The sequence below is a fragment of the Hylobates moloch genome, unplaced genomic scaffold (assembly GCF_009828535.3).
Source record: "Hylobates moloch isolate HMO894 unplaced genomic scaffold, HMol_V3 SCAFFOLD_9, whole genome shotgun sequence".
NCBI classification, from domain to species: domain Eukaryota; kingdom Metazoa; phylum Chordata; class Mammalia; order Primates; family Hylobatidae; genus Hylobates; species Hylobates moloch.
Genome location: NW_026652284.1, coordinates 103,277,592 through 103,291,300, shown reverse-complemented (window position 1 = coordinate 103,291,300; position 13,709 = coordinate 103,277,592). Strand labels below are relative to the sequence as shown.

Here is a 13,709-nt window from a genome sequence, read left to right as displayed (position 1 = left end):
CTTTGAAGAATTATTTCTTTTGCCAGCAGCCCCAGTGACTTCTACTTCACTATCATTCCCTAGTCTAATTAAACTCCTAGTATTGCTGGTGCAGATGTATGTATACAACGCATGATTGAATGTATGCTTGCTTTAAATGTTAGCGTATAAAGATAAAGACCTGGTCCTTGGCTCATATGGTGGACAGACACACAGATAATCATAATTGCCACACCAGCAGTGTTTAGTTGAAATAGGGAAAGAACAGGGCCTTAGAGGACTTCTCCAATGGGGAGGGGTATGTGTATTGCTACTAAAAGAGAGAGGGAAGGGATGCTGGATAGATGAAAACTGACGTTCAGCACACCTTCTGACCAGGAGGATCCTCACACAGAGAGAAGATTAAACAACTAAACCCATATATGATTAGAACTAAATAAATCCTATCAGTGGTAATTACTCCAGGAATTCAGAGGAACAGAGTTCCCTGAGAGCCAGTTGGAATATGTATGTCTTTCTTAAATCTAGTTTCTCCGTCACCCCATATTTACCTTTATTTGGTCTGGTAGAACTGGAAGAATTAGGTAAAATTTAGGCAAGAAAAGGTGAAGGCATGAGCATTCTAAGAAGAGAAACCGCATCAACCTAAGGGATGTTCATTGATAAATGAGCAGACCAGTAAGAAGGAGATGTTGAGTAAGGAGGAGCTGGAGAATAAATTTGGAGAGAAGAATCCGATTCTAAGGTTTGTGACACAAACTTAGCTATGGGAAGCAAAGTCCAAGTTAAAGAACCTCAAATATATGTTTTTTCAGTTTACATCTTTTTTTTTAATGATATTTTACCTATTTTGAGAAATCTCAGACTGAGGACGGTGGCTCACGCCTGTAATCCCAGCACTTTGGGAGGTCGAGGAGGGCGGATCACTTGAGGTCAGGAGTTTGAGACCAGCCTGGTCAACATGGTGAAGCCCCATCTCTACTAAAAATACAAAAAAATTAGCCAGGCGTGGTGGTGTGTGCCTGTAGTCTCAGCTACTCAGGAGGCTGAGACAGGAGAATCGCTTGAACCTGGGAGGTGGAGGTTGCAGTGAGCCGAGATCATGCCACTGGGCAACAGAGTGAGACTCCATCTCAAAAAAACTAAACAAAACAAAAGAAAAACAAACAAAAAAAAGAGAAATCTCAAATCACTTTGTGATTTCCCATCATAAAAACTCATAGCGTAATTCTTTGGCTATTTTTCAGGTTCTTTCCAAGTAGATAAGCACTTCTGTTTTTTCTTACCAGATTTGAATCAGGGTGACTTGATTGTTTTTCACAACTGGTTGCTCAAAATTGATGGTTTCTTCTTTTGTTACACATTATAGACTGCATGTTGGATTCCTATTATTTAAAATTCTGAAATTGTATATACCTTTATTTATACTTCTTGTGCCTTCCTCTGATTTATCCACTTGTCAAACTCATCCCTCAAACATAGATCAAATTTCCTTGTGTAGGGAATGTATTATGCCTGACTTATCTTACCATGGTAGTTAGTATAGGGATAAATGAATGCATGTATGAGTGAAAGGATGTATATCTATCTAGCCCAGGGATGGCACATAGATTTGTGTTAATTATGAGTGCATTTGATTGCATGTGTTAAACAAATTCATTGAGTGATGGGTTAAACAAATAGGGGTTTATTTTTCTCACATATCAAGAAATTTGGAAACAGGAAGCTGCAGCACTTGTTCATGGACTCTGAAGTCAAAAAGGACTCAGTCTCAAGATCACCAAATGTATACAAGACAAGAAAATGTAAAGAAGGAGAGTAGCACCAACTATTCAGTGGCCTTCTGGTGATTTCTCATTAACTACACCTAGCTGCAAGGGAAGGTGGGAAATTGAGTTTCTCACCTGGGCATGGGTATGTTACTGCCTGCTATAGTTTGGTTTGTTTGACCTCTCCAAATCTCATGTTTAAATATGATCCCTAATGTTGGAGGTGGGGCCTAATGGGAGATGTTTTGGTCATGGAGGTGGACTCGCCATTAATGGCTTGGTGCTATCCCTGTGGTGAGTTCTTGCTCTATTAGTTCCTTTGAGAGCTGGTTAAAGAGCCTGACATCCCTTCCCACTTCACTTCCTCTCTCTTCATGTGATCTCTGCACAGTCAGCTCCCCTTCACTTTTTACCATGAGTGGAAGCAACCTGAGACCCCCACAGAAGCCAAGCAAATGCTAGCACCACGTTTCTTGTACAGTCTACAGAACCATGAGCCAAGTAAACCTCTTTTCTTTAGAAATTTCCCAGCCTCAACTATTCCTTTATAGCAGCACAAGTAGATGAAGACACTGCCTGAGGAATATCTTGGTTCTGTTGGCAAGGAAGGATGGGGGATGGATATTAGTTGGGCAACCAATGGCATCCATCACATATTTCATCTCATGTTCCAAGGTTAATAGATTTGTGGTGGAGTATTGTGTTAAATGTCATGAAGACCTGACCAAGTCCAGCAGGTGAAGGTACTTTGATTGATCATTAATATCTGCTGTAGGTGTGGAGTGGGGTATGATGGCAAGCTTAGTGTGCATTTGCCATCTTTTGTCCATCCCTTGCCCCTTCAAGCCAGGCTTTCTGCATCTTCGCTTGTTAGTTTTTCTAAACCCTGTTCACACCTTTATAAAAATCCTTTTTAATAAACCACTCCCAGTTGACCCATTGTAAGTGTTCAATTTCTTTCCTGCAAGGATCCAGATTAAGGCAGTCTGTAGTGCTTTGGGGGCTTGTTATGGATGAGGGTTTCAGAATTACTGGTGAGCATTTTGGTCTCCCTCTGATTTTAAGTTCTTCAAAGTCAAGATCAGGATGCCTCCTACACTCTACAGGATACTCAACTTGCATCATGTCATGGGATGTGCTCATGAAGTATTTTTTATTCATTTTTATCGATCAACCCCCTTCCCCTGCCCAGGGCAATGATAATTTTTCTGCTGTGCTTTATACATATGTCCAGCTGTGAGATGTTGGAGACAGGAGCTTTCAGGGATTAGTAGGAGGGAGCTGACATCACTCCTGGTTCTCTCTGGGTTGCATTGTGACAGGCCAGTGAGAGCTATCCTTTCCAAGCACTGTTGGCTGGAAGTGGCTGTGCACCAGGTGGCCTAGAAGGACAAGTGTGTCATCAGCCGGTGGACCATGCTCTTTCTGCCCTGTTCTTCCTCTGCCTCCCTGTTCCCAGGCCCTAGGGTCTACCCTCTGCAGACAGGCCAGTGATGTATTATTAGACTTGCCACCCATCCCTCAGTGTGCTGGAGGAGGTTGGGGAGGAGCCATTTAGTGTCTTCAGAGCTGGGTTTCTTCAACTTTACTGAACATACGAATCATCTGGGGATCCTGTCAAATTACAGAATCTGATTCAACAGGTCTGGCGTACGGGCCAGAGATACTGCATTTCTAACAAGCTCCCGGTGATACCTATGCTGCTGATTCAGGAGCACATTTGAATAGCAAGGACTAAGAATCGCACCATCCAATATTGAAGCCACTAGCCAACATGGCTATTTACAATTGCTGTCTTTCCTTTCATTTTTATCTCATAATTTCATTAACCCACCAGAACTCTTTGAGTTTCTGGTGACAGAAACCCAACTCAAAAGATTTGAAGCTTAAGCTAAAAAGGAAAATATGTTGGTTTTTATGAAACTGGAAAGACAAGGAGTTGGCCTTAGAATGGCAGGCTCCAGGGATTCACACGATTATCAACATTGTCATCACCACTGCCGTCATCACCACCACCATCATCATCCCTTGCTCCATCCTTTATTGCTCCCTTGCCTCTTTTCTTGAGTTTTTGGCCCCATTCTCTCTACTTAAAGACTGGCTTCCTCTCCCTGGCAGGGGCTTTGGCCACTGGTGGTTCCAAGCTAACGTGATCACACTTACCATCTAAATGGGAAAGGAAACTCTTCCTCCCAGTATCTGACTTGGTGCTGTTTAGGTCTTATGCATGGTGCTGTACCTGTCCCTGAACAGGGTACTAGAGTGCCGTGGGTCACTGCTGTAGATGGGAGAGTGGGTCACCATGATGGGAAGCCCCAAGAATGAGATGAGTGGAGGGAGATAGGAGTACCTCTTCAAGGATGAGAAGGAGTGCAAGAGGTACAGGGCAGACAGAAGCAGCAGATGGTCGCTCCACCCCACCACTCTCTTCCACCTCACCAAGAATCCTGCCCTCTATTCCCCCTAAGAACCTCTTTCCTAGTTTCTGCCACTCGAATAATTTCCAGTGGAGGAAGATATCTTGACATATTTTGCTGGGTGTTTAAAAGAACACACCCACATTCCCATTGTATTTTCATCCCCACCAATTATCAAGGCTTTCTCTTTGGGTCCTTCAAGCATTTGATAGCATCTCATACTATCTTGCCTGAAAGATTTATTTAAATTGCCTTGGAGTGGCAAGCTTAAGCGCAAGGGTGGTAAATGGCAGGAGGGGAAGGGAGCCACCTGTCAAGGGAGAGAGTGTTGGAAATGTTCACTAATGGGAGGGAGGACAAGACAGTATGTGGGTGATGAGGTCTGGGGAAGGTCCGGGTGCTGGGGGCACAGGCAGGGAAGGCAGTGCAGGCAGGAACTGGGAGACGAGTTAGCCACAGCCACTTTTAACTTTTTTTAAAGAAAAGTGCAGTTTGGAACTTTGGAATGTTTGCGGGTTAGGGAAGAGTTTGGGGGTAGAGGGGTGCTAAAGACAGCGTTGGCTACATATGGCAAAGTCTCCAATGCCAGAAGCACATGTCTGGAATATCATTTCCTAGACTTGGATCCAACTTCCTCCTGGCAGCCCTTCTCACACGAACTTTTATCCAGGGATGGAAAGGCACAGGTATCACACTGCTTGGGTTGATGCCACTCCCTGCTTAGAGCGGTGGGAGGGGAATGGGCATTTGTCGAGCTCTTACTGTGTGTTGAGTATTTTGTTCCCATGCACTCAGTTAAACCTCACACGAAACCTATTACGTGAGTATAATCATCTCCAGGTCTCAGATGAGGAACCAGGGCTCCAACAAAAGCTAAGTAACTCCCACAAGATCACCTAACTGGTCAGCAGTAGAGCTGTGATTCAAACTCAGGCTGTTTGACTGCAGAGCTGGCAGTCTTCATCCATCCATCCATCCATCCTTCCATCCATCCATCCATCATCCGTCTATTCATAATCTATCCATCATCTACCCATCCATTATCCATCCATTCACCCATCCATCCACTAACAAATATTTATGGAGCATCTACTTTGTGCCAGATGCAGTGCTAGGCACAGGGGATACAGTGAGGAAACAAGACAGATACAGTCCTTACTCTCATGGAGCTTGCAATATAGTGGGATGAAGAAGGCAAAAAACAAACAGATACATGATGACATGTTGTGAAAAGCAAGACGGAAGATAATGAAGCATGGTTAGAGAAAAGCATGATGGGTAGGCAGGGTCAGGGCTAGAGTGAGGCACACAAGGCACCTAGGATGAGAAATCTTGGCAGGCACCCACTTTCAGGCTTCTGCAAGTGCAGGGTTTGTCACCTGCATGACCTTTCTGCCTTAAATTTTGCACCCTTAGGTGTGTTCCTTGACTCACCCTAGTCCTACCTCTGCAGACAGGGGGTCATGGAGGGCAGGTGACACTTGAGCAGAGATCATAACAGAGAGATCAGTTGCTCTTAGAATGGACCAGGTGGAGTGTGGCATCTGGAGTGTGAGCTTCGGGAGGGACTGAGCAGAGTTCATTAGGGAGAAGGCATCCTTGCATCCTGCCTATGCCACAGACTGGAGGAGTGCAGGGGACTGAGAAAGAATGAGGAAGCGGTGAGGGAGGTCTGAGGATAGATATTGATGGAAGGTATCTCCAAGGCAACTGGAGCTCACAGTCAATGGCTGCTGCAGGATTGCAAGGCTTCTAGTCAAGGACAAGAACTCTCCAACAACACAACTGTGCTAGATGCTGATATTCATAAAAAGGGGGAGGGAGTCTGTCCAATCCCTATAATTTTAATTTGGGTCAATCCATCCATGCATTATGCACCCAGGAATAACAATGGCAACCCTGAGAATTTAATAGATATGAGGAACTGTTCTAAATGCTTTTCCTATACTGACTCATGGTAACTGCCACGATATGAATAGACACAATCATTATCTCACTTTACAGGTGAGTGAACTGAGACACAGAGCGAATAAGTGACTTGCCCAAGGTCATACAGCTAGTAAGTGGCAGAGCTGAGATTTGACCTCAGGCAGCGTGACTCGAGCCTGTGCACTTAGTCACCTTACCTTCTGCTTCTTGATGTCACTGGAACTCAAGAGGAATAAAGACATACCTGGGCCCACTTCACTCATGGCAGAAGGCTGAAACTCACCTGTTACCATCCTTTTGACTCAATGTGGACCTGTGGCCCTTTGCCCAAGACCTCTTTCTTTGTCTCCCATTTCTCATCTAGTGGGTCTGACCCTCCAAATAAGCCCTCTTTAGATGTGATCTTGCACTCACCTGCCAGTCCTTCCATTCTATCTACTCCAGGACCCTCCCCTCTGTGATTCAGCCCCTGCAGCCCCTGGGAGCACCAGTCAGGGAGACTGAGGCTTCAAGACTATATTGGTCATGATTTTTGGTTTTAAGTTCCAAAAACCCTAGTAAACCAGCTGAAAACATAAATAGTTCATTCTGGGCTCATGTAACTGGGAAGGGTGGAGGTAAACTTGACCTGAGATTTCTCTATCCTTGATATCCACTCTCCCCTTCTTCCTTTCAGATACAGAGCCCCTTCTCTGTTGGTTCTTGGCCACCTATCCAGAGCCTACATCCCCAACTTTCTTTCCATTGAGGTGTCACCACGTCTAGGTTTTGGCCAATAGGATAGGAACCGAAGTGACCAGTTTCTGTTTCATGACCTTGAAACTGAAGTTCTTGCTCTCCTGTTTCTCAAGAGCTGGAATGTAGAAGTGGAATTTCGGCCACGTGGATGAGGAATTGAAGCAGTCAGCTCTGATCTAGAGATGGAAGGTGCCTGCTGAGGACAGCAGGGGTGCTTGGCACCCTGGGTCCCTGAATGGCTCTGTGGAGTACTGCCTCATGGCCCACCCTGGACTGTTGCCTGAGACAGAAATAAACTTCTATCTTGTTTCAAACACTGCATTTTGGTGTTTCTTTGTTCAAGCAACTTATCTACTATACCATATTCCAACAACTGTAATACTAGCAAGTATTTGCTTTTCTCGCTGAGTTTTTATGTTTTGTAGAGAGACATCCTCTCCATGGCAGAGAAAATAGCTACAATCAGCCCCAGGCCCACATGTTTCTTTTTTTTTTGAGATGGAGTCTCGCTCTGTTGCCCAGGTTGGAGTGCAGTGGCGCGATCTTGGCTCACTGCAAGCTCCACCTCCCGTGTTCACACCACTCTCCCGCCTCAGCCTCCTGAGTAGCTGGGACTACAGGTGCCCGCCACCCCGCCTGGCTAATTTTGTTTTTGTATTTTTTAGTAGAGACGGGGTTTCACCATGTTAGCCAGGATGGTCTTGATCTCCTGACCTCGTGATCCACCCGTCTCAGCCTCCCAAAGTGTTGGGATTACAGGCTTGAGCCACCGTGCCTGGCCTGGCCCACATCTTCTGAATTTAGCTACCCAAGCAGAAAGAATGAGTTTTTCTCTTTACAGCCATCTCTCAAGAAGAGGCTCAGTTGGCCCTGCTTGGTCCACATGCCATCACTAGGGCCAGGGGACGGGAACTATGATTGGCTGGGCTTGGATCACGTGCTTGAGCAGGTCTGTCAATAGTCACAGCACAGCCTCATGCAATGCGGAGGGCAGTTCCCATAGAAAAGAGGCTGCTTTTTACCGGAAGCAGCAGGTAAGGGACACATAATAGGCAAAATCAGTAGGCTCCCATGACAACCGCTTAGTATCTGCATGATCTTGGGCTTGTTACAAAACCTCACTAAGCCTCAGTTTCCTCATTTGCAAAATGGGGGCACCTATCTCACAGGGTTGTAAAGATAAAATAAGAAAATGTATGTAAGGCACTCAGCGCAAAGCCTAACCCATAATAAGTGCTCAATAAAAAAGAAGCTACGATTTTTACTTTTATTTATTTATTTTTGAGATGGAGTCTTGCTCTGTTGCCCGGGCTGAAGTGCAGTGGAGTGATCTTGGGTCACTGCAACCTCTGCCTCCTGGGTTCAAGCAATTCTTGTGCCTCAGCCCGAGTAGCTGGGATTACAGGTACGTACCACCACACCCAACTAATTTTTGTATTTTTAGTAGAGACGGGTTTCACCATGTTGGTCAGGCTGGTCTTGAACTCCTGGCCTCAAGTGATCCGCCTGCCTCGGCCTCCCAAAGTGCTGGGATTACAGGTGTGAGCCACTGTACCTGGCCTAATTTTATTTTTGAATCGCTGTCTACATTCAACTTTGCTGAGTGGTAAAGAGAATTAGGGGGATTTTGGAGAGGTGTAAAGTTATGGAAAATCTATGGCCCCTGCTCTCAGCTTGGGGGAATTGACAAGCTGATCAAATGAATCCTAGAGCTGTGTGGTGAGGGCTATGTGCAGAGAGGGTGTCATGGGAGCCCACAGGATGGGGGACTGAGGGAATCCCCCAGAGAAGGCCAGGCCCTTTTGAATCTTGAATTTTTCAGTGTTTCCTGTATTTTGGGAAGTGGGTCTTTCCCCTTATCTGTAGAATAAACACATGCTAAGTTTAGATAAACTGGCCAAAAGTCTGTAAGTTCCCCTAAAAATGAAGCATCTAGACCAGAGGTTCCCAAGGTGAGGAACTTGTTAGCAATGCGCATTCTCAGTTCCCACCCCAGACATGCCGATCAGACAGTCTAACCAACCTTCCAGGTGACGCTGGTGCCTACTCATGTTTGAGAACCACTGGTCTAGACGAGTGTCAGGTGTGAAGAGTGAGGGACTCTTTAAACCGCACCAGGGCAGAGATACTTAAAAGCTACCTTCTCAGAGAAATGGCAGTGTCCTAGCTACCACGTGCCAGCAGCCCAGGGAGGGGGAGTGACTTAGCTCAGGTCATCCAAGGGCAAGCCTGTGCACAGAGGGGCTTCTCATTCCCACTCTGAAGCTCTTCTCTTGACTATTTTATGAATCTATTTGTGAGACCCGGGAGAAGGAAGGGCCTATAACTTCCTTCTCTGTGTCAAAGAGATCTGCTGAAGATTCCTACGACAACACTTACATCCGGTTTTTTTTCGGCGGGGAGGGAGGGGACAAAGTTTCCCTCTTGCTGCCCAGGCTGGAGTGCAGTGGTACCATCTTGGCCCCCTGCAACCTCCACCTCCTGGGTTCAAGCGATTCTCCAGCCTCCTGAGGAGCTGGGACTACAGGTGCACACCACCACACCCAGCTAATCTTTGTATTTTTAGTAGAAATGTGGTTTCACTATGTTGGCCAGGCTGGTCTCGAACTCCTGAGCTCAGGTGATCCACCCACCTTGGCCTCCCAAAGTGCTGGGATTACAGCATGAGCCACCGCGCCAGGCCTACATCTCATTTTTAAAGTCCAGTTTGCGATGTCAGATCCCTCCAAGATGGAAAATGAATTTGAAACGGGAGGTATCCAAGTCAGAACCCTTACACCAAGCCCTCGGGAGCCAGACGACAATAAAGAAGGCGAAGTAGAGGAAAAGATTATAAAAATGTTTAGTCTTTGCTTTATTGAGTTACAACAAATGAGCAACAAGTTAGAAAAATTGGTTTCATTCAAACTTCCTAGCGTTTGACTTGTGCGGTGTACTCAAATGGGGGGCAGTGTGGGAGGGGGAGGGATTGCAACCAGAATTCATATTGCAACATGTACACCAGATATGTCTCTTGGTTTTCCTTCTTTTAAAAGTTAGGACTAACTGAAAAAAAGTGCACTCAGATATCTAAAATTGTCCCAAAACAAACACACACACAAACAAAAAAAATCAATTCATGGTGAGGCTTTGAGCTAAAATCTTGTCAAATACCACACCTAGAAAAGGCAGTGAAGAAGAGAAATGAAAACCAAAGCCATTCACCTGTGTACCCTCCAGATAGGAAGATCTTACTGTTGTTGTTTTAATGTCACAATAGTACTGATCATGCTAACAGAGGCGGGAGCCTCTTCTGCTTGTATTTAGAAAGGTGCTTAAAGAAGTCAGCCACCTGCTACCCAGTTCTCCCAGGGCTGGCTGGGCACAGCCTGGCCCAAGAGGCCAAGCAGTTGAGAAGCCAGATCCCCTCTTGGCAGTTCAGAAAGCCTTGCGTGGGACTAAGCCAGGGACCCCCAAAAAGGTAGCCAGGGGAAGAACTGGAAAGGAATTTGATTTGGAAGATCTGCCATCTGTCACCTCTCTCCAAGTTGAGACGGGGGCCTGGATTTCAGCCCTTCCTGCCGAGAAATCTCCCAAATTTCAATCTACCTTTAAAAATAAAGTCTCCCTACTTAAAATCCAGTAGATATCATGGAACTAATACTAATACCCCTTTCCCCAAATTAATAAAACAAAAATAAAAAAAAGAAAAAGAGAAAAGAGAAAAGCAAGGTGGTTAGCCCTCCCTCCTGAAAAAAACCTTACAATGGTAGTGCTGGAAAAGGAAGTTGCCCTTGATTAAAAAGGTAACAAAATTCCCACATTGTACAAATCGGTTCCAGTATAGCAAGAGGTGAGGGCTAGGGCAGAGGAGCAAACTATGTACAAGGACCCATTGAAAACGCAGTAGTAGGACTTTGGCACTATGAACAATTCCCACCGGTCCTCTGGGAGGTGCGTCTGAGAGTACTGGGCTTCCCGCACCCTCCAGGCACACGCGAGCTAAGTAGTTCCACTTGGAGTCACTGGCAAGGGTGGCCCATGGCTGGGGAGGGACCATCTCTTCTTTCTTCAAAGACAGAGCATCCCCTTGATCGGCACAGCAGTTCTAACAGACTTCCCTAGAAGACACAAAACCACAGAATCAAGATGTCAGGCAAATGACCATTGTTCCCTGAGGGGAAGGCTTCATGGTTTGCTTCTTCCTGGCCCTCCTGGGTTGGGGTGGGGGCCTTCCAAAGTCATCCTGGGGCTTGGAAGAGAGACACATGCCCTTCACATACGGGGCCTGTTGTAAAGAAACGAGTGTGTTTTCTGAGCACAGTCCACCATAACACGAAGAGCCTTCAGAATCAGGCCTTTGAAAACAGAGTGACTTTCTGGGCAAGTGAAGGTGGTGGCCTGTGATTCTTTTCATCCTTACAAGACCCTTTTATTATTCCTAGAAAGTCAACCAGTCCCAGTGGCTCCTAAAAGGCCCTGGAGTCAGACAAATCTGGATTTGGGTCCTAACTTCTCCCCTTAGTGGCTGCAGGGCTGTACCTATAGGACTTGATCGCTCTAGGGCTGTTTTTGCTTCCGTATAACAGGGATGACACTAGCACCCACCTTAGAAAGTTGCTGCGATGGTGCCATGAGTTGATGTACACAACAGTATTTGGACTAGTGCCTGGAACATGGTAAGTATTGTAGATACTTCTGCTGTTTTTATCAGATGGAGCCTTTTCCAAACGGTAGGATTTTCCAAATGGTAGGATGGCCATTTTCCAGATGGTAGGATATAGAAGAGTGGATTTTCCAAATGGTAGGATATAGAAGAGTGGTAAGATGAGGCACTGTAAATGTGTTTTTATTTAATGTTTATATGAACACTAAGAGGTGTAAATATTATTATTATTCTTATTTTACAGTTGAGGAAACTGAACACATAGGGGCCTAATAAGTTTCCCAAGATCACACAGCTAGTAAGTGGCAGAGCCAAGATTCAAACCCAGGTAATCTCTAGAGTCTGTGCACTTAATAAACAGAATTATTAAGAATCAGTAGGAAGAAATGTTTAATTCTTATAACCTTGGAAGTAATGAAAATAGTCCAAGGACAGTGGTGGAGCCAAGATGGCCGAATAGGAACAGCTCCGGTCTACAGCTCCCACCCAGCCTGAGCGACACAGAAGACGGGTGATTTCTGCATTTCTGTTTGAGGTACCGGGTTCATCTCACTAGGGAGTGCCAAGCAGTGGGTACAGGACAGTTGGTGCAGCACACTGTGCGCGAGCCGAAGCAGGGCGAGGCATTGCCTCACCCGGGAAGCTCAAGGGGTCAGGGAGTTCCCTTTCCTAGTCAAAGAAAGGGGAAACAGACGGCACCTGGAAAATTGGGTCAGTCCCACCCTAATACTGTGCTTTTCCAACGGGCCTGGAAAATGGCACACCAGGAGATTGTGTCCCGCACCTGGCTCGGAGGGTCCTATGCCCACGGAGTCTCGCTGATTGCTAGCACAGCAGTCTGAGATCAAACTGCAAGGCGGCAGCGAGGCTGGGGGAGGGGCGCCCGCCATTGCCCAGGCTTGCTTAGGTAAACGAAGCAGCCAGGAAGCTCGAACTGGGTGGAGCCCACCACAGCTCAAGGAGGCCTGCCTGCCTCTGTAGGCTCCACCTCTGGGGGCAGGGCACAGACAAACAAAAATTCAGCAGGAACCTCTGCAGACTTAAATGTCCCTGTCTGACTGACAGCTTTGAAGAGAGTAGTGGTTCTCCCAGCACGCAGCTGGAGATCTGAGAACGGACAGACTGCCTCCTAAAGTGGGTCCCTGACCCCCAAGCAGCCTAACTGGGAGGCACCCCCCAGTAGGGACAGACTGACACCTCACTCGGCTGGGTACTCCTCTGAGACAAAACTTCCAGAGGAACTATCAGACAGCTGAATTTGTGGTCTCACGAAAATCCACTGTCCTGCAGCCACCGCTGCTGACACCCAGCCAAACAGGGTCTGGAGTGGACCTCTAGCAAACTCCAACAGACCTGCAGCTGAGGGTCCTGTCTGGTAGAAGGAAAACTAACAAACAGAAAGGACATCCACACCAAAAACCCATCTGTACATCACCATCATCAAAGACCAAAAGTAGATAAAACCACAAAGATGGGGAAAAAACAGAGCAGAAAAACTGGAAACTCTAAAAAGCAGAGCACCTCTCCTCCTCCAAAGGAACGCAGTTCCTCACCAGCAACGGAACAAAGCTGGATGGAGAATGACTTTGACGAGTTGAGAGAAGAAGGCTTCAGACGATCAAACTACTCTGAGCTACGGGAGGAAATTCAAAACAATAGCAAAGAAGTTAAAAACTTTGAAAAAATATTAGAAGAATGGATAACTAGAATAACCAATGGAGAGAAGGGCTTAAAGGAGCTAATGGAGCTGAAAGCCAAGTGTCGAGAACTACGCGAAGATTGCAGAAGCCTCGGTAGCCAATGCAATCAACTGGAAGAAAGGGTATCGCTGATGGACGATGAAATGAATGAAATGAAGCGAGAGGGGAAGTTTAGAGAAAAAAGAATAAAAAGAAACGAACAAAGCCTCCAAGAAATTTGGGACTACGTGAAAAGACCAAACCTACGTCTGACTGGTGTACCTGAAAATGACGGGGAGAATGGAACCACGTTGGAAAACACTCTGCAAGATATTATCCAGGAGAACTTCCCCAATTTAGCAAGGCAGGCCAACATTCAGATTCAGGAAATACAGAGAACACCACAAAGATACTCCTCGAGAAGAGCAACTCCAAGACACATAATTGTCAGATTCACCAAAGTTGAAATGAAGGAAAAAATGTTAAGGGCAGCCAGAGTGAAAGGTCGGGTTACCCACAAAGGGAAGCCCATCAGACTAACAGCTGATCTCTC

General features: G+C 46.1%; 1 protein-coding gene across 7 annotated transcripts in view; it reads right to left on the bottom strand.

The window, feature by feature from the left end:
* Positions 1-13,709, bottom strand: part of ZHX2 (zinc fingers and homeoboxes 2) — a 261,988-nt gene that overhangs the window by 49,449 nt on the left and 198,830 nt on the right. For 4 of the 7 annotated variants that reach the window (XM_032760347.2, XM_058444622.1, XM_032760346.2 and 1 more), the window contains one exon: positions 9,656-10,932. The exons of 2 other annotated variants lie outside the window; for them this stretch is intronic. The gene's annotated coding sequence lies outside the window, so the exon portion shown is untranslated. Of the gene's footprint in view, positions 1-9,655; positions 10,933-11,419; positions 11,533-13,709 lie in introns of those variants that run through there. One more of the 7 variants, XR_004370998.2, reaches the window with a different exon arrangement.